This window comes from Mus pahari, chromosome X (genome assembly GCF_900095145.1).
Source record: "Mus pahari chromosome X, PAHARI_EIJ_v1.1, whole genome shotgun sequence".
NCBI lineage: Eukaryota > Metazoa > Chordata > Mammalia > Rodentia > Muridae > Mus > Mus pahari.
In genome coordinates, this window is record NC_034613.1 from 75,345,359 (window position 1) to 75,370,358 (window position 25,000).

Consider the following 25,000-nt stretch of genomic DNA (forward strand, 5'->3'; position numbering starts at 1 on the left):
CACACACACACACACACACACACACACACACACACACACACACACTACCACCACTGTCTTAATTAGGCTTTCCATTGTTATGAAGAGATACCAAGACCACAGCAACTCTTATAAAGGACAATATTTTCTTGAAATGGGTTATAGCTTCAGAGGTTTTGTCCATTATCACCATGACAGTAAGCATAGCACTGTGCTGGAGAAGGATCTGAGAGCTCTACATCTTGATCTGAGGACAAGAAGAAGCCAACTCTTCTGCTGTCAGCTAGCAGGAGTCTGTTTTTTGCACTGAGTGGAGCCTAAGCATAGGAGCTTCAAAGCTCACCTCCATAATGATACACTTCCTCCAACAAGAGCACAACTACTCCTACAAGTTCTCACCTCCTTCCTAATAATGCTATTCCTTGGACTAACCACATCCAAACCACAAAATTCTACTTCCTGTCCCCCATAGGCATGGTTAAACACACAAGTCTATGGGTGTCATACCTAGCCATAGCATAATGCAAAATAAATTTAGTCCAGCTTCAAAAATACCCATAGTCTATCACAATCTCAACAATGTTTAAAAGTCTGAAGTTTTAAGTCTCATAACTATAATCCCTTATTAAACCAAAGTCAAAAACCAGATCATATGCTTCTAACATATCATAACACAGGATATATATTACCATTCCAAAATGTTATAGTGAAGAAATACTGGACCAAAGGAAGATGAAAAAACTGTTGAGCAAACTATAAACTCTCAATCGTCATGTCTGATGTCAAATTGCTCTTCAGATCTCCAAGTTCTTTTATTTTTATTGAGTACAACAAAATTCTTTCTCTTGTGCTGTCTCCACTCTGTTAACAAATTTCCTAGGCAGGTATGCCAAAGTTCTGGAGTAACATCTTGATGTATCCATGATATTCGTTGTGGCCTTTGCTTGGGTCACGTCTCCAGCTCTGCCCTCTATAGCACTCTAGGCTCTGGTTGACTCCACTCCATTGGTGCTGCTGCTCTGGTTAGTCATCCCAAGGAACTAGCATCTCCAGTATTCTGGAGTCTTCCACTGCAGCTAGGCTTCACCTATAGCCTAGCCTCTCAAAGGCTCTCTTAATGGTACCAAGCCTCAATTTCTTTGCATGACTCCTTTCTTTCTTTCTCTCTCTCTTTCTTTCTCTCTTTCTTTCTTTCTTTCTTTCTTTCTTTCTTTCTTTCTTTCTTTCTTTCTTTCTTTCTTTCTTTCTTTCTTTCTTTCTTTCTTTCCTTCCTTCCTTCCTTCCTTCCTTCCTTCCTTCCTTCCTTCCTTCTTTCTTTCTTTCTTTCTTTCTTTCTTTCTTTTTCCTTTTTTTTTTCTTTTGGTTTTTTGAGACAGGGTTTCTCTGTATATCTCTGACTGTTCTGGAACTCACTTTGTAGACCAGGCTGGCCTCGAACTCAGAAATCTGCCTGCCTCTGCCTCCCGAGTGCTGGGATTAAAGGTGTGTGCCACCATGCCCAGCTGACTCCTTTATTTCTGAGCAGTTAACTGCAACTGAGGTTATACTTCATCAGTGGCCTTTCCTGGCATTTTACATTGCTAAGTCCCAGCTGCTCTCCATGATCCCTTCATGCTTACAAAAACAGTACCACTTGGGTGATTCATAAATATTACCAAGTCTGGCTGCTAGCATGTTATTTGTTTCTGGAACACTGCTTCTTTGTGCTCTCAGAAAATACTTCCCAGAAGATCTCACCTCAGTGACACTAGACTCTTCTTTTTTTCCAATTTTTTATTAGGTATTGGCTAATTATTTTAGCTCCAGATAGCCAGCATGAATTGTCCTAGTAACCCTTTCTACACTTGACTCTAAAACCTGAGCCACATGACCAAAGCTGCTAAGTTCTGAAGCTTCCTATGGCTGAAATTTTGTCCACTTGTTCTAGAAGATCATCACCAGATTTCTGGTTTCCAGTGGTTTTATTCACTGCCTAAGCATGGTTTTCCTGGAACTTGCTCTAGATGGACTTTGAACTCAGTGATCTGCAAGTTTCTGTTTCCTGAGTGCTGGAATTAAAGGTGTGTTCTCCCATGCCTAGACCTAAGTTTTTCTCTTCTTGGAAATTACTCTGTACCCATAATGGCCCTAAACTCAGACATCTGCTTGCCTCTGTCTCCTGAATCTGAGATTTCATGGGCACTATGCCTCAAGATATGGATGAAAAATATGAGTTATCCCATGTCAAGACCTGGATCAAATGCCTGTGTCTTCCAGCCTCAAGATCCTGATCAAATGGCCGTGTATTTCAGCCTCAAGATATGGATCACAGGTGAACCTTCCATTTTCGAATTGTAGTTTATTTAAGATTATAAAGTCCAAATGAAACCAATTAACAGGTAATAATAATGTGTAACATGCAAACATCAATAAACTTAGCTGGGTATTAAATTACATTTATTATCCTTAAACATAGAATTTAACTCCATTACAATTCCTGATGCCCCTTTAATTCTTGAAACATGAATTTTGAAAATTTCCTTTTTAAGTTTGTTATGCTTGATCAAAATGCTCCTCAAAATTGAACCACTGAAAAAACTCTAAACTGGGCATTTTGAGAATTCCTTTGCCAATGTAATGAATCTGAATTTCTTCTCCTGAGACTCAGGCAGACTCTTTGGACATGGGCAAAAAAGCAGCCACATTCTTAACTGAAATATCACAAAATTAGACTTGAGGCCACATACTAAAATTCTTCTCCTCTGAATCATCTAGAGCCAGTCCCCTACAGTTCAAATCACCCTTAGCACCACTGTCCTCCATGCTTCTACTAGTATTGCACTTTCAGCCCCCCTTAAACCATTCCACTGTATTCCAAAGTTCCAAAACCCAAGTTCCTCCAAACAAAACATATCCAGGCTTATCACAAAAATTTCCCTGACCCTGATATCAACTTCTTGCTTAGTTAGGGTTTCCATTGCTATGAAAACACACCATGACCAAACCAACTCATAAAGAACAACATTTAGTTGAGGCTAGCTTATAGATTCAGAGGTTCAGCACAGCAGTGTCCAGACAGACATAGTGCTGGGGAAGGAATGGAGAGTTCTACACCTTGAACTGAGGGTAACCAGAAGCAGACTCTCTTCTGCACAGAGCACAGCATTAAGGGCATCAAATCCCACCCTGACAGTGACACACTTCCTCCAATAAGGCCACACCTACTCCAACAAGGCCATAGCACCTAACAGTGGCACTGGACCAAGAATATTCAAACAACTAACATCAAAATAACAAGAATTACTAATTGTTAGTCATCAATATCTCTCAACATCAATGGATTCGATTCCCCAATAAAAAGAGACAGGGTAACAGAATGGATACATAAACAGAATCTATCACTCTACTATATACATGAAATAAAAATGATAGAATTACCTCAGAGTAAAGGGCTGGAAAAAAGTTTTCCAAGGGAGCACCCCCAAGAAACAAGCTGGAATATCCATTCTAATATTTAATAAATACACATTCACCCAAAAGTAATCACAGGAGAAGGGGACACTTCATCCTCATAAAAGGAAAAATCCACCAAGAATAATTCTCAATTCTGAACATCGATGTCCAAAAGGCAAGAGCAACAACATTACTAAAACTTAAATCCCACATCGAAACTTGCATATTAATAGTAGGAGACTTCATCATCCTACTCTCACCAAAGAACAGATCATCAAAATAGAAATTATAGAGCGAGATAACTAAACTAACAGAAGTCATGATTCAAATGGACCTAACAGATATCTATAGAGTATTTCACCCAAACACAAAAGAATATACCTTCTTCTCAGCACCTCAGGGAACCTTATCCAAAATTGACCATATATATTCAGTCACAAAACAAACTTCACCTATGGAAACTGGATAACTCTCTACACAAGGATCTCTGCATAAGGAAAGAAATGAAGAAATAAATTAAAGAATTTCTAGAATTCAGTGAAAGTGAAGGCACAACATACCCAAAGATATTGGACACAATGAAAGCAATGCTAATAGGAAAAATTCATAGAACTGTCTCCATAAAGAAATTTGAGTGTTCTTGTACTAATAATTTATAAGTTTTCCTTAAAGCTCTAGGAGGAGGAGGAGGAGGAGGAGGAGGAGGAGAAGGAGGAGGAGTAAATTCAGAAGCAACAGAAGAAGCAGAAGCAGTAAACACACCCAATAGGAAGATATTGAAGGAAATAAACTCAGGGCTGAAATCAGTCAAATAGAAACAAAGGGAACAAAACAAAGAATTAAAATAATAAAAAATAAAAATAAACGTAAAATAAAAATAAAATAAAATAAAAAACAAGAGCTGGATCTTTGAGACAATCAACCAGTTAGACAAACCAAAATTAACAAAATCAGAAATGAAAAGAGAGACATAGCAATGAACACTGAAGAAACTCAAAGAATCGTTAGGTCTTACTTTGAAAGCCTGGACTCCACAAAAATGGAAAACCTAAATGAAATGGATGATTTTCTAGAAGATACTAATTTCCACAGTTAAAGCAAGATCAGGTAAACAATCTAAATAGCACTATAACCCATAAAGAAATACAGTCATTAAAAGTCTCACAACCCCTCAAAAAAGCCCAGGGCCAGATGATTTAATGCAGAATTAGACTTTCAAGAAGAGCTAATATCAATACTCCTCAAACTATTCCACAAAATAAAAGGAACATTGCCAAACCCATTCTATGATTCCATAGTTACCCTGATATCCAAACCACACAAAGAACCACAAAAAAAGAATTCAAACTAATTTTCCTTGTGAACCTTGATGCAAAAATACTTAATAAAATACTTCCTAATCAATTCCCAAAATATAAAAGACATCTTACACCATGATCAAGCAGTTTTCATCCCAGGGATGCAGGGGTGGGTGGATCAATTACAAAAATCCATCAATGTAATCCACCATAAAAGATATTTTAAAAAAACACATGTGGTCATCTCATTAGATGCTGAAAAAGCCTTTGACAAAATCTAACACCCTGTCATGTCAAAAGTCTTGGAGAGATCATGGATGAAAGATCCACAGATGAACATACAAAATTAACTCAATGAAATAAGCTTTCCCTTACACAAACTGCAAATAAGCTGAAAAAGAAGTTAATGAGACAGCACTGTTCAAAATAACCACAAATAATACAATTACTTTGGTGTACTTTAATCCAAGCAAGTAAAAGACCTTTATAAGAAGAACTTCAAGACTTTGAGAAATAAATAGATTAAGATATCAGAAGATGCAGAGGTCCCCCATGCTCTTAGATCTCATCTATTAACATTGAAAATGTGCATAGTACCAAAACCAATCTATAGATTCAATACAATTGCTATCAAAATTCCAATACAATTCTTTACAAATCTTGCAAGAACAATTCACAACTTCATTAAAAACAAAACAAAACAAAACAAGCCAGGCATGGTGACACATGCCTTTAATCCCAGCACTTGGGAGGCAGAGGCAGGTGAATTTCTGAGTTCGAGGCCAGCCTGGTTTACAGAGTGAGTTCCAGGACAGCCAGAGCTATACAGAGAAACCCTGTCTCAAAAAACCAAAAACAAAACAAAAAACAAAACAAAACAAAACAAAAACAAAATCCCAGAATAGCTATAACAACCCTGCACAATAAAAGAACTTTTGCAGGTATCACCACTACTGACTTCAAGTTGTACTACAGAGAAATAGAAATATAATTACATGGTATTTGTATAGAAACTGACAGGTTGTTCAATTAGATTAAATTAATTGAATTGAAGACACAGAAATAAGAACACACTGGTATAGACACTGGATTTTTGACCAAGAAACCAAAACCATACAATAAAAAGAGGGAGCTGGTATAACTTCATGCTTCTGTGTAGAAGAATGAAAAATAGATTCATATTCATCACCCTGCATAATGTTCAAGTCCAAGTGGATCAAAGACTTCAATGTAAAACAGGGTACAATAAAGATAATAAAAGAGAAAGTGGGAAATATTCTTAAAATCCTTAATAGAGGAGAAAATTTCCTAAAAATGAACACCAATGCCTCACGTACTTAGATCAACAATTAATAAATAGAATATCATGAAACTGAAAAGCTTCTGTAAGGAAAAGAATTTTTGTATATTGATCCACCTACCCCTGCAACCCTGGGATGAAAACTACTTGATCATGCTATAAGATGTCTTTTATATTCTGGGAATTGATTAGGAAGTTTTTTATTCAGTATTGACAGTGTCCAATAAGAGGAAATGACAACCTATAAATTGGGATAATATCTTTAACAACTCTATATCTGAGAGAGGACTAATATTCAAAATACATAAAGGACTCAAGAAGTTAGACACCAATAATTCAAATAACCCAATTGAAAATGGGGTACATAGCTAAACAGAGAATTTTCAACACAGGAACCTAAAATGGCTGATAAACACATAAAGAAATGTTCAACATCCTTAGTCGTTAGGGAAATGAAAATCAAAACTATCCTAAAATTTCATCTTATACACATCAGAATGTCAAAGATTAAAATCTCAAGAAACAGCACATGCTGGCAAGGATATGGAGCAAGGGTAACACATCTACATTGCTGGTGGGAGCACAAATTCGAACAACCTCACTGCAAATCAATTTGTTTGTTTCTCAGAAAAAAAATGGGAATAGTTTTACTTCAAGACCCAGCTATATACTTCAAGTGTCCTGAGCATATACCCAAAAGATGCTCCACCATTCCACAAGGACACTCACTCCACTATGTTCATAGCAGCATGATTTATAATAGCCGGGAACTAGAAACTACCCAGATGTCCCTCAACTGCGTAATGGATAAGGAAAATGTGGTTCATTTACACAATGGAATGCTACTCAGCTATTAAAAACAAGGACATGATGAATTTTGCAGGCAAATGGAACTAGAAAATACCAACCTGAGTGAAGAAACCCAGATACAAAAGTACATGCATAATATATACTCACTTATATGTGAATATTAGCCATAAAGTAAAGAATAATCACCCTACCCTCCACAGATCCAAAGAAGCCTAATCACAAAGAGTGTCCAAAGGAGAAAATTTAAATCCTTCTCAGAAGGGCAAGTAAAATATATATTGAAGGTTGAGGGATATAGGGAAGGAACTGGGTAGGAGAGGAGACAGTAGGGGAATGGGTTGGGCATGACAATCATGTGTAGGGAGAACATAGGAGACAGAACAGTGGGTGGTGGTGGGGTATCTCTAGAATGTGCTAGAAACCTGGGGGTGTGGAGGCCCCAGGTGTTATGGGGTCAAATCTAGCTAATGCTCATAGCAGTGGGGATCCTGAGTGGCCACTTCCTGTTGCCAGACAGGACTCATTAAGGAGGGATAAAGATACCAACCCACCTACAAAATCTTCCATATAAAATGTGTTCTGCCTACCAGATGTACAGGGACAAACATAGAGCAGAGAAGGAGGAAATGGCCAAACAATGACTGGCCAAAATTGAGACCTACCCATGGGCAATCCCTGACATATTAATGATACTCTATTATGTTCACAGACAGGCGCCTAGCATAACATCCTCTGAGATACTCCACCCTGTAGGCAAGGAAACAGATACTGAGACCCACAGCCAAACTTTAGATGGAGTTTGGAGTGTCTTCTGGAAGAGTTAGGGGAAGAACTGGGGGACCTGAAGAGGATAGGGACTCTACAGAAAAACCAACTAACTTGGACCCTCAGGGGCTCCCAGAGACTGAACCACCAACCAAGTAGCAAGGATGGGCTGGGCCTAGGCCCCTGCCCATATGTTGTAGAATTACAGCTTGGTCCTCACCTGGTTCCCCTAACAACTGAAGCAGGGGCTATCCCTGAATATATTGCCTGCTTGTTGATATCATTCCCCTAGCTGGAATGCCTTTTCTGGCTTCATTGGGAGAGGATGTGCTTAGCCCTGCAGTGACTTGATATGAGTGGTGTGGGGTGTGGGATGTAGAATGGCCCCAAGGGTGGTTCCCCCTTCTCAGAGGAGAAGGGGAATGATAAATGGGGGAGAATCCATGTGAGAGGGTAATGGGAAGAGGACAGTAACATTGGGATGTAAAGTGAATAAATAAATAAATTACTAAAACTGTATATTATTTGAAGAAATCTCTATTCAGGAATATAATACACAAAGTCTACACTAGAAATAAAACACATATAAATCTACTTGGTCCCCAGATTTGCTTTTTTTGTGATTAGGAATATCTATTCCATATGTGGTTATTCTTGCTTTTTTAAATTAAAATTGAATCCTTTCTGTTTCTCTTTGATTATAGGTATATTCCAAGTATGATGCAGCTACACAGAACTAGAGGCACACTGTTTCATGATGGAGGGAGAATATTTTCATAACTATAAAATGTTTATTTTTAGTTTTGAAATTAGATTATAATTATATAATTTTCTTCTTTTCCTTTGTGTTCTCCCAAACTCTCACAGACATCCTCATCCTTCTGCTCTCTCCCAAATCGATCACTTTATAAATACAATACAATTCTATATAATGTTACTTGTATATTTATTGTTTATATTTTTAGTGTCCTGTATTTTCAATATTTATCTTTGATGAAATCATCAGTAGCATTTTCATCATAAATATATATGTATTCAGTACTAGTTTTTCTATCTACAAGTAAATTCACTTGTACATACACTGAACAGAATTTGATATGAGGGATTTTTCAAAAAAGTATAAAATTGTGACTCATATGCCTACAAAAATAAATATATGTCCAAGACTTTATCTCTAATCATTCAGTAAGGAACACTGGCCTATGTTTGAACCAGTTCATAAGATTATATTCTGGCACTTATCTTTGTTCTCACTTGTTTGATATAGGGTAGCAACTATAATACTCTTCATCATACTATGTTAATTGAAACCCAACAAATACCCTTCAAAACTCTAGAATATTAAATTTATGTTCCATTCTTTTCTTTCAGTACAAAGGGACAAATCAGAAGTAAGAGGATTTTTTAGATCCTATGCAAGATATCGCAATTTACTTATGAATTTATTTGCTTTGCACTCAACTAGATTATTGTCCATTCCTGAATGTTTTAAGAAATTTAAACAAAGCTAATTTTGTTCCTTGCACTTTCTGAGTTGGTGTCTTTGAGGAGAAAGACTATTCTGAGGCTTTCAATTACACTATCTTCCTGCATCCTAAGAATTATAAACATTAAGGAGAAATAATGTCCACTAAATCTATTAGTATAAACATCATACATTTGAAAAAAATATAACAGTGTAGAATACAAAGTAAATGCTTGTGTTATACACAACACTAACATTAGAGTAATAGTGAAGGTTCAGTAAGAACTAGAAGTGTGAAAACTGCCTCTGTGTAGAGAGCTAAAATTCCAACTGTGCCAGTCACTCTACAGATCTTTCCTACAAAGCTGATAAACCATGAGCCATGCTAAAGAGACAGGAGGGATTACTATGACTTTAAATAAATATTGTAATTTTCCTTTCTATAAGACCACTCCTTGTGGGCCAGTTGTTTATGTAATGTAATAAAAAACAAAGAATGGAAGACTATACATAACTGAACATATATCCACTTCTGAGTAAGTATGAAATTTAAAACTGATTTTTACATCATGCAAAGAAAAAGACTAGGAAACTATATTTATCTTTGCTTGTATGGAGCAGAGGTAAGGTCTCTATAACCTAGTGTTTCTTAACCTTTATAATTTTATGACCCTTTAAAACATTTCCTCATGTTGTGGTAGCACAAACCAAAGAAATATTTTGTTGCTACTTCATAACTGTAATTTTACTACTATTATGGATAGTAATGCAAATATCTGTGTTTTTATATAGTCTTAGGTGACCCCTGTGAAAAATTTGTTTGACTTCCTCCCAAAGGGGACATGGCTCACAGGTTGAGAACCTCTGTTGTAATCCAAAATTTATTTATATACATGACTAACTGGTAAAAGGCTGGAGTCAAATTGCCACATACACTGGCCACTGACAGGAAATCCCCTTACCATATGATCAGATCATAAACCAAATTCATAACCTTTCTTGCCAAGAGTTAGAAATACTATATTGACTGGAAACTATCCAAAAGCTAGAAATACTATATTGACTGGAAACTATCCAAAAGAAAAGCACAAAGTCAGTTAAGAATAAAATTGAGAAAGCATGAAATAGTTATATAGACACTATGATCCTCTTCCAGGTTTCAAGACAGCATAAATGTCTACTTTAAATTCCTCGTGAAGTATTTTTCTCCTGAGGAACTTTACAAGGCAACAGTGTAAATTCCACTGGGCACTCTGGCAGATGACCTCCAAAAGCAATTGGGTATCATGCAATAGAGGCCTTGACAACAGCACCACATATCATAGTTTTCCTCTGAAAAATATAATATGAAACTAAATGAGTGAAAACAAATATTTTACATTTTTTATTTAAGCTAAAAAAAAGAAATTTCATAGCTAGTTCAAAGGAAAAGTCAAGAAGCATACAATGGAATAAAATAATTGAATTCAAATAAAAGTAAAAGTTATCTCGCTTCAATTAAAAGAGAAGTCAATGGAAACTCCATGAAATAAGACAGAATTCACAGATATTAAAGAGATAAAAGGCAATGGAAGTCTTGAGTTTGATAAAAATCACAAACCTATGCTATATGTAATAACCTATACTCTTCCAATGAAATACATATGCCCAAAATTTTAATCATACAGAAATTAAAGTTCTTGAAGGTAAAATACAAGCAGTCTGAAGTGGTGATTAAGTGTAGGGTTAATTCTTCCCCTAGAACTGGTATTCAATTTGAAGATGTCTTAATACCTTTATTTTCCTTTTAGTTTTTTTCAAAGCACACATGAAAATCAAATACCTCTCTTTTGCTAGGTACTTCTTTCTCAGTTCAGTATAAGAAAATTCTCAAACCACACTATACATCATCAGCCACCAAACCTAGATACTGATGCATATGCCAGCAAGTTTCTGCTGAAGGGACCCTGATATAGCGGCCTCTTGTGAGGCTATGCCAGTGCCTGGCAAACACAGAAGTGGATGCTCACAGNCAGCTATTGGATGGAACACAGGGNCCCCAATGGAGGAGCTAGAGAANGTACCCAAGGANNTGNAGGGGGNTGCAACCCTGTAGGTGNAACAACAATATGAACNAACCAGTACCCCCNGAGCTTGTGTCTCTAGCTGCATATGTAGCAGAAGATGGCCTAATAGGCCATCACTGGGAAGAGAGGCCCCTTGGTCTTGCAAACTTTATATGATCCAGCACAAGGGAAGGCCTGGCCAAGTAGTGGGAGTGGGTGGATAGGGAAGCAGGGGGCGGGGGAATACAGGGAACTTTCGGGATAGCATTTGTAATGTAAATAAAGAAAATAAAAAAAAAAGAAAATTCTCATCAATTAGGCATATTCAAAAATGTTATGTGGTATGGTTGTGCTGGAGTAAGATTGGCAACACTGAAGCTATTCAAACAGAAATTGTATAACTAGTTACTGACTAGGTTGTAAGGGCTTTACTGCATTGTGTAGGAGGTTAGAGTCCATGACCTTTAAATTCTCTTACAATTCTGAAGTCTATAAATCAGTGCTAGCTAGATATATTAATATCACAGATTACTCTCCTTAGAAACAATTTAGATTAATGACCTCATCACATTTTACCTTTCACTATATTTTAATTCAAATAGTTCAAAACCACACAACAACCACAACCACAACAACAAAAGAATCTGTAGTTTCTGCATATAACATGCTTGCTTATATATGAACTGAATACGTTTAATTCTCACTATAAATGTCTGTCAACAGACTGCAGAGCAAACTTCTCAGCATGATGTCACAGCATGATCCAAAGGAACAGAACAAAGCTTGCCATAACTCTTAAAAGCCAGAGAATCAAGAGTTCACTTGGGAGGTGAATTCCCCCACAGTCAGGCTTTTGTAAAGTTTTCAGCCTTAGGGCCTTGTTCATTCCTATCTTCTTCTCATTCAATCTCAGTATTTCAGATCACAAAATGCATGTGTTTGAAATTACATAGAGCTTTTTTATCTGCCTCAATGTTAAATTCAGTACTAATATTAAAGATTAATTACCTTTCTCTTGCACATGCATTCCATAGTTTACCAATCCTACTGATAAAAATCTTGAATTTTAAGAGTGAATAATGTGACAGTCTCTACATTTTGGAAAATAATTTTTCCAATGAAAATTTTACCTCATTTGAAATCTATCAGGTATTAATGGAATTATTATATTACAGGTGTTAAGCTGAGTTAGCAACCACCTTTTCCATATTAATAATTTTGCCCCAATATCTATTAGTCTTTGAATATATAATTTTTCAAATTCTTTAATATATTGACCACATACAAGTTCATTAGTTCATCTTTCCTTCTTATTTACACCTCTTTCAACAATATATTTTCCAAAACATAACTTTATATATGATAAGTGATTTTAATAAATTCCCCAATCAGACATAAATCTCTGAAAAAGAACATTACTTGTGTGTGGAATCATTCTTCATTTGTTATAACAGTCCCTTGCTTTCTAACCTCAATAGATTTTAATTGTTGGAGCTGTTTATTAACACAGGATATCACTGTGTAACTTAAGGTACTATGGCTTTCTCATTTACATTTTATGGATAACTTAATTCCTTTAGTAAAATTATCTTCTAAATGCAAATGGAAATATATTTTTGAAGAATGAGCATAGATTTAAAATATAAAAATCACCTTTGCATAAATAATTTAAAATATAAAACCACCTTTTCATAAATTATTTATAAGAAACAAATCATTTACTTCAATTTGATATCTTGGTTTGAGTTTTTATTGTTAGCACCCATCTTAATTTCTGATGCATTATTCAATGACGGTAAAACATTTATCACCTCTATGCCTTTATTTTTATTCCTGAATAATGAGTAATAATTATGTCATGAAGAATAAAGTAAAAATGATGGTTGACTACACTGTCAAGGCTCAAGTAATCAGTAGATGATGCCTATGATACGCTGGTAAATTCTCAGGTAAATTTCTGATCCTGGAAAACAGGACTGATAGAAACTTTTATTTTTGGTACTTTTTTGTCCTTCCAAAGGTACTTAAATAAAATTCACCAATGTCAAGGATGCTTTTCAATTCTCAAAGCCAGATCCACACCCTCTCATTTCTTCTTTCTTTCTTTTTTTTTTTTTTACATTTATTTATTTATTTATTTATAACCCAAGCACTGTCCCTTCCCAGTCACCACCCCTCAATGACATTCTCCTCCACCCGAGGGTGGGGCTTCCAGGGGTATTCCCCCTACCCTAGTGCATCAAGTCTCTGCCAGATTAGGTTCATTCTCTCCCACTGAGGCCAGACAAGACAGCCCTATTGGGGAAGGGATACCATAGTCAGACTACAGCTTTATGGAGAGCCTCTGCTCTAATTGTTGGGGTGCCCACATGGAGACTGAGCTGCACATCTGCTGCATTTGTGCTAGGCCGACTCATTCCAGCCTGTATATGTTCTTTGGTTGGTGGTTCAATCTCTGAGAGCTCCCAGAGGTCTCGGTTAGTTGATTCTGTTGGTCTTCCCGTGGAGATCCCAGCCCCTTCATGGCCTTCAATCCTTTCCCCAAATCTTCCATGAGTCCCTGACCTCTATCATTTCTAACTCTCTACCTTATAATTTCTCCAACATATTTCTGAGTTACCTGAATAAAGGGCCTCACACAGTGGTTTCACAAAACTTAATTAAGGCCTCTCTCCTATATCTTGGCCTCTGAACTTCACAAATCCTCATCTTGAACAGGAATATGTCAGTTTCTTAGGAGGCTCCTGAGAGCACTGACTGTTGGAATGAAAATTTTACTAAATCAACTGTCTAATCAAGCCATCATGCCATTCTTTGATCCCATTTTCTATGCTCATTTCTTTCTAGCCTTTTCTACTCTTCTCTATAAAACAAAAGTTCCTTTTCCATCTAACCTTAGAAATAGATGTCATGAGTGCAACATTCCCCCTATTACCACATCCTCTCTCCTCATTCTTAGAAAAACTCTGGTGAAGAACAGTGTTTCCCTACATGCGAATGATTTTATTTTTATTTCATAATATCAGCATTCTGCGGCTAAAGTGCTATTACCTCTGTTACTTTTATTGAAAATCATTTTAAAGCAGAGAGATGAATCACCATGATGCTCATGTTCATAGTATTCACATTTTATCTAGTCTATTAAAGTAGGAACTTTCAGTTAGCATAAAGTCTTATTCAATTTGAAAATGACATGCATGCAACTGTCAGCTTTAAACATGAAGTAAATTTCCTTTGAAGAGAAAAAGAACAAGTTTATTACTGGAAGAATCGTGGAATCACTGGATTCAAAACTGGAATTTACCATTCACCTTCTTTAAGAATCACGGTGCTGCTATATTCCAAATATATATATATATATATATATATATATATATATATTATATATTATATATATATATCAACCCCGTTATTTTTTTTTTTACTTCAGAGTTTTAAAGAAAGAGATTAGAGCAGAGAAATCAATTGTTTGTTATAACATTTTATCCCTTATTTTGTTGAATGTTATACTGGAATAACTACCATAATGGGCACTGCATGTATTAAATATGACTTTGTGTAGCACATTTAAAGTGGATGGATTCCCTACTCAATTGACTTGTAAACCAGAATATGAAACACACAGAGGCTGACAGGGTTCCAAAACATTCTATGAATTATTTAATAGTCTCGGTATTTTTCATATAAGAAGTGAAGCAGAAACATTGCAAACACAGATTCTGCTCTACTAAATGGGTTATCTTATTCTTAAAGTACAAAGAGGCTTAAAAAGTTTGGAAAATTTATTGTTTTATGAAAACAAATTTTAAAAATATGCTTTTTTATAAAACACTTCAGAAGAGCAAGTTTCATGTACAGCAAAATCACCTCATGAGTTTTAAATGTAAATTTAGAGTTTAAATTTCACATTTCAAACGCTCTCAAGTTAGAATCTATACACAAGTAGAGACTATAGATTTGCATTTTTTTTTATTTTAACTGCTTTCAGATTTGTTACTGCACAGAAATTCCTGAGCCACAGTCAGGGTCACAAAGTAGTATTAGTATTTGATAATCTATAGACCGAGAATGCTATATCCTTTAGCAATTCTTACAATTCCTTTGCCTTAGATATGAGTCTCTCAGGAAAATTACATGTCACATAGCTGTTTTGCTCACCACATTTTTAAAGTAATAAAAAAAAGGAGAGCTGATAAAAATCAAAATTAGTTTGAGGCTTCTGAGAGAACAGGCAGAATATTTAAAACAAATCTTGTAGAATATCTTGATTTAATGGTTGAACTAGTTTATGTTGTCAGGTTTTTCTGACAAAAGAAAATTGAGTGTGTGTTTCAATCAATAAGACTTCAATTAAGCATGGATATACAAATGAGCTGCAGCTTGCAGGATCTCCTGCTGCCAATTATCAATTCAATTCTGACCAGATAACCATTATCCATGTTTGTGAAGCCCAGGTGGCAGCTTGGGTTGAGTGGAGGGAATCAGGTCACCATGAGCCCATAATTGGCAGTTGTAGGGTTAACCATGTGAGATTTGCCAAAGTGGGAGGCCTGAACATTTGTTCTAAAAGTTCATTCAATTTTCAAATGTGGTAGAGATTATTAACATTCTTTCAAATCTAGTTATTTTCTCACTTTGTAGCACATAGGAGACTGACACTTTTTGCTACTTTCTACTGACAGGATCATGAGAATAATTGTAGTTGAAAAAGTGTAGACAGAAGTGTTACAGGGTGACATTGGGACCATAGTATTTAATGGTATGGTAAAATATTTGACACCTTTTCTTGAGCCACAGTGAACCTCAACTTTCTAACTTGGTGAGCACTTCCTTAAACCTGAATCTGTGTGTGGCTAACAAACAGCACAGCCACATTGTCAGTCCCATCTTGAACTGGCACATAAGAAGTGCTAAACACAAACACAACCATTGGTTCACTAGCTAAGGGACTCCGTGTTACTACAGTGCATACTTGAATATGCTAACTAATGCAGCAAGGCAAGTTAATGGGAATATACACTTGATACAATATCATCCAGAGTACAAATGCATTCACTTATACTGTAAGTCTTATAATGTATTATTTCTGTTTAAGTTCTGTGTATTATTTAAGTCTCTTAATGCATTTTTTTAATAATCTAAGTGATAGCAGTACTCAAGCACCTAATATTAACAATGAGGTAAGATCAAGGCCAATGTGTTATTTAAGTCCAAAGGACATATTTTACAAATTAATTTGTAATTTTTTTTCTAAAAACAAAAGGCTTTTATTCTCTATGAATACGATTTTCAAAAATTATAATCCTGAACTACAAAGAGTTTCTTTTGGTAGTTCCTGAAATTTATGAACAAAAACTCTTAACATTGAAGTCATTAGAAAGAATTACTTCAATTCTAGATATTGTTTTTAAAAACTCTGTTCAGTCTTGTTTTCGATGTTTTTAAACCTTTGATGTAACATCAGTCCCCTCTGTCCCCCAAAAGTTGGCTAAAAATTTACATGGACCTTTTTTTAATGTTGTTTTCTCTCTCTAGCTGTCTCTCTGGGTGTGAGGTATTAAGCTGTTGTTTTTTAAATCATTCTTTTGAAATGATTTTTAATTTTTCACATTCCCTTGGTGACTATAACCAACATGATTTTTCCCCTCTCCCTGCCAAATGAAGGGGGAAAATATTTCAAACAGCTTCTTGGCTCTTTATACTGAATAGGTAGGAATAAAAGATTAGGCAGTAAAATAACCAATAAATCATCTTACTTGTCAGGCAACATATAGACATAAGGCAATACAAGCAAGCTTGCATGCTTTTTGACCAACAGTATAATGGTGCTTTAGTCACACAATTGTAACAGTATTTTTTTTTAGAAATTGTTTTCTAGGTCAAATAAAATTCTCAATTGAGAAAAATTATACTCATTAATTTACAAAGTTAGTACAATTTATTTTCCCTGGGACATCTTGATCAAAAAATATATGTACCTATGTGTAGAGAAATCACTGTGCTTCCTTTGATTGTATACAATAAAATTTTGAAATAATGTCTGAGCAGAAGAAAGATATCTACCTAGATAAATTCAATTAAAACTGATGACTGCTCTGAATTCTCCCATTCCTTCCCTGGAGGTGTTTAAAAAGGAAATGTAACACAAGCCAAAAGATTTCTATTTACTGCCAATTCATGTTAACTTGAAAATGAAAACAAGAACATCTTAATACTAAATGAACATATGAAATGAGAAAATAAAAAGTACCACTAGTACTGCCAGTTTCTTTATAATAACATCATGTTCATTATAAGAATATTGGTTCATTGAAAATTAATGTCAACATCATTGATATTAACATCATTGAATGTGTGGTTTATCCAAAAAACACAGTTCTCACAGTCATTCAATTTTGATTATTTCATAATAAAAACTGTGCATTTTGACCAGATAATGATGCATGAATGTTTATCATCATTCACACATATCTGAAATATACATTTCCAAATTGATACATAAATATTTATAATCATTCACACCTCCCAGAATTATATTTTCAAAAATTTGAAAGCCATGTAAATTGTAATTTATGAAAGCAGTATCTGTAGAATTCTGTTTTGCTATTTTCCTTTTATACTGTAAATATCAGTAGTTGTTAAATAAAAGAGATTGAAGAGACTTCAGGCTGAATCCTATCCAATTTTGAATCTACTTTACTTCCTTGTTGCCAATAAAATTCTCCACATTTCATGAGAATGATGTTTCTCCTAGAAGTAGATTAATGATATTTTCTGAATGAACAATAAAGCACCTGTATGAAAATGTCTGCCAGAAATTATTATGTGTCAATAAGAAAGAACTATAAGATGTATGTCTTCTGTGTCACTTGACAAGTCAATTCTTGTGTTTGTAGTTTCTAAATAGTTCAGGCTTCTTTTTCTCTTTAAACCTTGTGACTTGTTGTGATTTGAAGATGTAATAAATCTCAAAGATTCATGTATTAAAGCATGTGTTCTATATTAGTGGCACTGTTTAGGAAGTTTATGTTACCATTCAGAGGTAGGCCCATGATAAGGCTTTATGGCCATACCTGATTTCCTGCTTATTTTTCTCTGTTTTCCAGCTTTAAATACAATGTTTTTAATCTGCATCCTGGAACTGTCACCCTACCTTCTCCTTCATCATTGGATGTATCTCTTTCACTATAAGTGAAAATAAAACCTTCTTCCCTCTGCTGATTCCTATGTATTTTGTCACAGCTATATAAACTGCAATTGTCTTAGTTGCTGTTCTATTGTTATGACAAGACACCATGACCAAGAAAGTAATAAAAGGAAGACTGGAGACTTGTTTACAGTTTCAGAGGGTTAGAGTCCATGATCTTCTTAGTAGGAAGCAGGGCTTTAAGCATGTCATTATGGTCCTGGAGTCAGAGCTGAGAATTTGTATCTTATTACAAGGAGAGGCAGATGGGGAGAGATGGGGCATGGCCCAGTAACATACATCCTACATACAGCAAGGCCACACCTCCTAACCCTTCCTAAGTAGTCCACAAACTAGGAAGCAAATATTCAAATATATGAGTGTGTGAGGGGGTATGCTATCTTAGACCACCATAGTAATGCACTTATTTATCCCTCTGCCACAAAAAGCAACAGTTTTTCAAAAATGGATAAGTAATACATCTGAATGAAATAGTAAGAAGTTAGTGAGTCAACTAATTCCTATATGGCATTGTTAATATCTACTGATTACAAATTTTATGATAGCTTCCAACATCTTTCTTAATAACCTTATAGGCAAAAGTTAGAGGAGACCATATGCTGCTAGTTGGCTGATGTTAACAACCCTCTTCCTCTCATCATGTTTTAAGAGATTATTTATAAATGATCTTATGTTCACAAAACTAAAAATCTCTTCCTTCAAGTCAGTGGCTTAAGAAGGATTCAAATTTTAAAAAAAGGATTCAAATAGTTATCTCTAGGAATATAGTCTAGAATTCTCATCTAACTACAAGAGAAGAAAAACTCAAGTATGTTTTTTTCTCTGTGCTTGAATATACATTATAGAATTTCAAAGCAAATAGAAGGCAGAATAATAACGTTTTTCATCAAAAAACTATTAAGAGAAGAAAATGTCCTATTTATCTCTTGTACATAATGGGGCTTGGAGACAATAATTATTTGTGTCATGTTACAGTCCCTCTGTACATTATTATCCTTTTAGTAGATGTATGTTCATAGAACTCCTTTTAGCTTAGGACAAGCAAACTGCCATGAACAAGTTAGAGAAGACACAAAAGAGAAAATGACATAATTCAGAGTACCAAGAAAGGACAAAGAAAGTACAAAAATTAATAAGGAATTATTTCCAAATGTTCCATGTTTCCATGTAATTTAACAAATAAGCTATTAAAATGATCACATGTATTGAAAATCAATATTCTACAAGGGCTTCTAAAAGTATTGGACTACGAAGATTACACAGCAAGGTGCTAGTAGTGATACCTGGTGACCTGAAGTGGATAAAGTAAACAAAGTAGTCTCCACACAATTGTCCTTTGGCCTCCACATACACACTTTAGCACATACTCCTCTATGAAACATGTGTCTGTATACTACACATGTATACACATGTACACACACCAAAAATTGTTTAAATTAAAAAAATAACATATGTACAAATTTTAAAAACTAAATTGCTATTTTAAAATATTGAAACAAAACCCACAGACATAGACATGTACACCCTAACCAAGACAATTGTGAAATTGAAGGAAGAGTCTATTAATAATACGGCAGCATTATGACTTAAATCTAAGTTGGAACCTGAAGTAAGTAGGCATTGGGAACACCTTATACCTCAAATCTTATACACATAGAAAATGGATACTGAAAGGATGTGACTTTTTCATTGTGAAATCACGGTAAAACAAGAATTCAAATCTTGAAATCAGGTAAGTCTGATTCAAAGTCAAAGCTTATAAGCACTTTGCTAAATCATGTTCATTATAAAGTTTAAGGGTTTTCAAACTTTAACATATGTGATAATCAATTATGCTTAATGATAAAAAGGTACACTGGCAATCCTCTTTCTTGTATACTTGTAATCCTCTTTTCTTATATACTTGTAATCGAATCTATGGTACAAGGATAAAGATATTTGCATTTTTGCAATGCACATATATTAGGAAATTTCACTAGTTGTAGCTACTTGTTCTCTTACCTGAACAAACATTTGTGACCTAATTTTTTCTAAACTTAACACAACAACAAAAATAAAGAATATACAGCAACCAGGAAAATCATTGATAAATTATCCAATTCCTGTTGTAAACTAAAAACCTTTCGAGCGCTGAAAGATACCATGTATCCAACATGATTTGTCAACTATGATTAGATTACCTGGTCTGTTATCTTATCACAATAAGCCTTGTCCTGAAGTTAATTTTCAAACTAATATAGTTTGCTCTCACTCCTGCTTATTGCATACATTTCTCTTACTATTATGTGCCTTTCATTCAATCTTAGAAAACCAAGCTGTTTCTCATGCCAGGTGAATGTTGTAATTCTTTGCTTTTTCATGTGTGATGACTTACAAACTGTTATAAAAGATCAAGTCCAAGTACTACTAAAGGATAAAATGTACATTTTTTTAAATGCTAAGTGATCTGTAACTTCATTTGCAACTTCTCTCCATGCTTCACTGATGTGCATGACATACCAATGAGATGCTCTTCGGGAAAGGTTTAAAAACGCCAATACATATTGGACTGCAATGTGTTATCTTAATTCCTCATGGGATGAAATAACACAAACTGAATCTCAAACTGTTTAATTAACAATTGGGTTAGCAGGATATATGTGCTCTTGTGGTGGTGATGGCATCCTCAGTTGTATACCATTGGTAAATAAATAGAAGCATATGAAGGAAGTCTGTGGATATCCACAAAATAGATTATCATTGGATGACTGGCCCTAAACAGGTCATTTATACCATCCCTCTCTAAGGCTGAGGGAACATTGCACAAGAATAGATTGTAGGAGCCAGAAGATAGGGAGAATGGTTTTTAAGGAAAAAGAAAAGCGAACTTCTGAGTGTGACATAGCCAATGCATTTATGATCTCACAGCAGCTGTATAAGCCTGGACCTGTCATGAATCTAACTTTGGCAATGGATGCATTCTGGGAAAGGAAGAGTCATGGCCTTCAGATCTACACTAAATGGACAGCTAAGTAGTGATCACACTGTGAGAAAAAATCACCACAAAGACTGAACATTCTTCCAGGTTTGTTCATTAGTTGATTTGAATTTCCAGGCTTGTGAAGAAATGAAAATATTGCAAATTGTGTTCCAACTTTTCTTAGGCTATCTTTTATAAATAACCATTTATTGTACTCTGTACTTGACATAATATCCTTGTGACCATTAGGAAATCATTTTCAAAGAGCACTCATTTTCAAACAGAAGAAAAAAAAATCTAAGAAGACTGTCAGGTAGCATTCGAGGCCTCTCAATTTGATTTAGCCTGCCTACTGAATACTTCTATTAATGTATTTGGAACGTATTTTGATGTATGACTTCTTTGTTGTAATAGTATAAAAATTTAGTGAAGCTGCTTCTGTATTTGACCATAGAGTTTGGTCCAACCTAAATCTTTGTTTACAGTCCATGATCATTCATACATGGCTTGATTATAAAAATAAATTTCCTCTTATCCCCTTTTTGGTGAGAATTGTACTTTTGCATTGAGAACAGTTCCTCATCTCCTGGGCCACTCTGACATACTAGTTAAAAATCAAAGAGACACAAAAGAAAAATGGTATGAATGTGGGGAGAAAAGTGACTTAGAGAGTAATTTTGAGAACTAAGAATGTTAACACTTGTATTTTAACCCCACATTAAATGAATGCTATTTTCATTAACTAATATCAACCTTTCCTCTAATACAATGGATTACATTCTGTCAAGCCCACTCAGTTGCTCCTTTTGAATGGCCCTACTCCTCCATCATAAATTACTCTGTTTAATAAATTTCATCTAGTATACAAATACATTACAATATCATTCTCAAATGAACATCAAATAACTCATATTCCATGTCTCTACATAGCTATCAGTATATCTGTTCTTCCTTTTATATATATTAAAAAACATAAAAAAATTGTTTTTAGTTACTGCTTCTATTTCTCCACATGGGATTATTTAACAATAATTTACAATTCCCCTACTAAATTTTATTAAGACTATCAAAAGTGCATCTTACAAAATGAAATCATCAATTGAGGTAGTCCTTGTGCAAATTTCAACTTGTTCCTTGTATTTACCAGTCAAACACATCTTTCCATCTTGAAGCATTCTCCGTTTGGCTTGGAGGTTTTAACACTGAGACACTTTTCCTCCAAAACCATAAATGTATCTTTCTACTATTTGGTCTTCTGAGATTCATCACCTCTGCTTCACATATGAATTTGAAATGTCTTAAGATTTAATAACTTGACTTTTTGTGTGAAGTCAATATTTTATAACATTATATGGGCTTGAGATGCCATTTGCATGCTGTGTCCTCTCAAATTTATCATTATAATTCAAATTTCTCCCATTGACTGTAGATTTTAAAGTATAATTTCCAACTTAACTTGTCTGTTTGGATACAGGTATGTACTCAGAAACCACATATAGCCAAAACTTAACTTTCTGTTCTTGACAATCTATACTCCTATAATCCTCACCACAAGTAACATATCTTTTTAGCATTTACAACAAACCACCTATAAACAATCTACATAGAAAACTCTTTCATAGCTAGAGAGTTTTCAATGTTTTTACTTACTAGAGCGGTGCAAAAAAAGCCTGAAAACTATTTCAGTCATCCATTTTTTCCCCCAAATAACCTTTGATATTGTTATATTTTCCATGACTGGTTTCTTGCTATAAACACTCTTCAGAATGTATTAGAGACTATGTGACCACAACTAAAATCTTTAATCTAATAATTCCATATTTGGAGTCATTTCCCACGGTATAGTATTCTGAAGGTAATTTGATCAGTTGGTTTTGACACCATTGAAAGGAACAGAAAAAAAATCAGTAAAAAGACATGTTGAATTAAAGATCAGTCACTGAATTTTGGAATTTCTATATGGGCAGCTATAAAGATATCTTTGTGATAAGAATATGGACAAAATAATATAAAGAAAATCTTTATTGAACTGTTTTTAAAATGTAGGCAAGTCAACACAATCTTAATATGATCATCTGACTTATTGAGAATATTGACTACGTTATGTTTGTTTGAATTTATAGTCTTTAACACAAATTGACTTAACAAGGAAGATGTGTTTTTATGTCCATATTATGCCCATTTTAACCATCAAATTATAGAATATTCCAGGAAGTACTTTACAGCACTCATGGAGATACATCTATTTATAAATGAAGAACCTGCTAGAACTCTTTTTCAATAAGGAAATGAATAGTGTGCAATAAAACTCAAAGGTCTATTCTAAAAGTTTCCGAGTAGTAGTGGCACTATTTAAGGTTTTCCTAAATGTTTTCAAACATAGGTTGCATAAAGATATGTGTAAGACTAAAATTTATTTGCAAGTGCAAGTGTTATAAATATATCTGTTGGAGTTCTAAAAGCCAAAGCTTTTGGTTATTTAGTTCCATAAAATATTTGAAACAACTTGGACATATTTTTTTTTTTAATTTCAAAATCATCAAACATTTAGACATAAAAACCCAGCTAATTTATTCAATTGCTGCAGGATACTGTGATATTTACAAGTCTTTGCCAAGTAATTTCTAACAACCTGCAGTTAGAAACAAATGTCCTATAATCATATGACACCATGATCTAGGTCAAAGAGAACAAACACAGGAAAAATAATGGATGATTAAAATGACATTAAAAAGTAGTAAAGCACTGAGTTCTGAAACTTTAATAAACAACATTTTAAAACCTTTTGGAGGCAGTAGAAAAGACTGAAGGAACTTTGGCACATTTCTATTTTAGAAATCCTAGTGAGGGAATGTGTGAGGAGAGATGGAACAAATTGCTCAATGAAAGTAATGGGGTCATCCCCTTGGCTGCCTTCAGGGATGCTGTAAATCTGGATGTTCTTCATTTTGTTTCTATTCTTTTCCTTAGGTACCTCCCAGTGATTTCTGTTTAGAGTCAACTGTACTTCATTACAAGGTGCATTTCTCCTATAGATTGAAGTGCTCTTCCAGCTAACCCCAAGTCTTGGTTTTCTGATCTTTATTTTTGGTTCAAAATGTCAAGATCATGTGTTGAAAAATGTGTGTACCTTTATAAATGGAATTTTCTCTTTCTTATCCTTCATTGTTTTACTCTTTTTTATTCATTATTATTCTTAGCCATGAATCAAATATATCTGGACGTAACAAAAACATCATATAGACTAATGATAAAAGCTTTAATAGGCTTTTTGCTTTTTGAGGGGAGTGGGAAACCCCATTAAATGTTTATTACTCAAAGTATACATTCAGACCCCTTTAGCTCCTAGGGTACTTTCTCTAGCTCCTTCATTAGAAAAGTACCCAAGGAGCTAAAAGTGTCTGCAACCCTATATGAGGAACAACAATATGAACTAACCAGTATCCCCCAGAGCTGTGTCTCTAGTTGCATATGTAGCAGAGGATGGCCTAATCGGCCATATATGGGAAGAGAGGCCTTTGGTCTTGTGAAGATCATATGCCCCAGTACAGGGAAATGCCAGGGCCAGGAAGTAGGAGTGGGTGGGTTGGGGAGCAGGGTGGGGGAAGGGGATAGGGGGCTTTGGGGATAGCATTTAAAATGTAAATAAAGAAAGTACCTATTAAAAATTTTAAAAAGTATACATTCAGACAGGCATTATAGAAAACAGTGTGAAAGGTCCTTGAATAACTAGAAACAGA

The 25,000-nt window shown here is 34.8% G+C and overlaps 1 protein-coding gene across 2 annotated transcripts in view; it reads right to left on the reverse strand.

The window, feature by feature from the left end:
* Positions 1–25,000, reverse strand: part of Il1rapl1 (interleukin 1 receptor accessory protein like 1) — a 1,306,889-nt gene that overhangs the window by 1,015,989 nt on the left and 265,900 nt on the right. The gene's annotated exons all lie outside the window — the stretch shown is intronic.